The sequence below is a fragment of the Etheostoma spectabile genome, chromosome 15 (assembly GCF_008692095.1).
Source record: "Etheostoma spectabile isolate EspeVRDwgs_2016 chromosome 15, UIUC_Espe_1.0, whole genome shotgun sequence".
Lineage (NCBI taxonomy): Eukaryota > Metazoa > Chordata > Actinopteri > Perciformes > Percidae > Etheostoma > Etheostoma spectabile.
Window position 1 is genome coordinate 33,046,107 of NC_045747.1, and position 1,817 is coordinate 33,047,923.

A 1,817-nucleotide genomic window follows, 5' to 3' on the forward strand; every position below is an offset into this window, starting at 1 on the left:
TTATCACGGTCTCCCCTAGCTGTAGCTAAGTGGGCCAACGCCACTAGTTAGCTTAGCATAGTGAATGGAATCCTATTTGCTGGTTAGCATGTTGTGAGTAAAAGTGAGCCAACAAAAAACAACAACAACCTTATGCCTTATTAAACAATGCACTGAGACAAAAACTGCATTGGCCCACCTATCTACAGCTAGGGGAGACCGTGATAAGCTCTATTTCAACAAACTGGGGCCTTTTCCTTTAAATTAAAAAGAACAGAGCTTGGTTAATGTTATTCGTAACACCTGTGCATTTTCTGCTATGATCATCAAAATGTGTAAATGGTCCTTAGCTGTGTTCATAAGCTTCAAGTCTTTTGTGGAAGCGATGGACGCTACATAGGAGATGTGTTGTATTTTGTTGGCCAGAGCGTTTAAACAACACGTTCATAGCCACTTTTACCATTTGCGGGACAAGGAAGAGCAAAGGTCAGCCATGAATATAAACAACAGTAAGAGCAAAAATAATTTGCATATCCCCTCAGTGATTTAGATCCCCTCTAAAATTGAAGGGTATTTCCTTGGCCCATGCTACTTGCCTCCACCAAGTTTCTTGAAAATTGGGCCATTAGTTTTTTTTGTAATCCTGCTTACAGTCAAACAAACCCTCAAAAAAATAGCCAAACCAAACCAAAAATATAATCTCCTTGGATGAGCTTGAGAAGTTAGAGAAACTGCTAATTAATGCTTATAACCACTTAATTTTATATAATATACAAAATATATAAAATAATATACTTTAAAATATCGTAGAACTAGATGTTATGACCACAGGCCAGATTGTGTAGGACAGACAGTCAAGTGTACAGCAGTCAAAGTGTTATATTGGTAAGGGCTGAGAGAGACAGGCTCATGCTGAAAAGTCCGTTTCTCCCCTCCGACTTTGTGTGGTATTGAGAAGTTGGATGGCCGAGGGAACAAAGGACCTCCTCAACCTGTCTGGTGAGCATGACAGTGACAGAAGTCTGCAACTGAACATGCTCCTCTGTTTGATGAACGTGCTGTGTAGTGGGTGGGGCTTGTCCATGATTGCCAGCAACCCACTCATGGTCCGTTTCTCTGCTGTCGCTGGGAGGGACTCCAGCTTAATGCCGACAACAGATCCAGCTTTCCCTACCACCCTGTGCAGTCGCCCAGCGTCTCTCTTCTTACAGTGTTTTACGATTGCTTTCCTAAACTCTTAACACAGTTAGCACTACATCTGTCTGTGTAGGCTATACAATTAACACAGTCTTTGTTCACGCAACACTGGCCAAAGCTGATTCTGATTTTGTGTGGAAAAGGAACAACACAGTTAAGATGAACACAAAGAAAGTAAAAAAAAAAATCCTGCACGAAAGAGAGGAAGACGATTACCAGGACAATTCTCTCTCTGTTTCCTTTTTTTCAGGAACCGTACATTCTATAAAGCTGCTGTGAGATGGCTCATTCATTTTTGTATTGAATTTCTGCAGCAGAAGAAACAAAATGCAGCATTTACTAAACCCACCTAAACAGAATGTAGAGAGGCTTCAAGAGAAACTGCAGTGTAAAACACCATCTATGATCAATACAATATACTGTTATCTATTGTATGAGGGCAGGCCTGACACATGAAATAATGTAGTTTCTGTAATTCCACCTGATATTAGTGTTTTTATGACACTGAGCTATGACTGACTAAATGTTCCTTTTGAGAGAGAACATGTATTTAATTTTAATTTGTTTATTAATCCCCAGTGGGGAAATTACAATTTACTCTCTGCGTACACACTTTGTTAGTAATCACACACAGGCCTGAA

General features: G+C 40.1%; 1 protein-coding gene across 3 annotated transcripts in view; it reads left to right on the top strand.

The window, feature by feature from the left end:
* syt5a (synaptotagmin Va) overlaps window positions 1-1,817 on the top strand; it is a 19,440-nt gene that overhangs the window by 3,573 nt on the left and 14,050 nt on the right. The window lies entirely within an intron of this gene.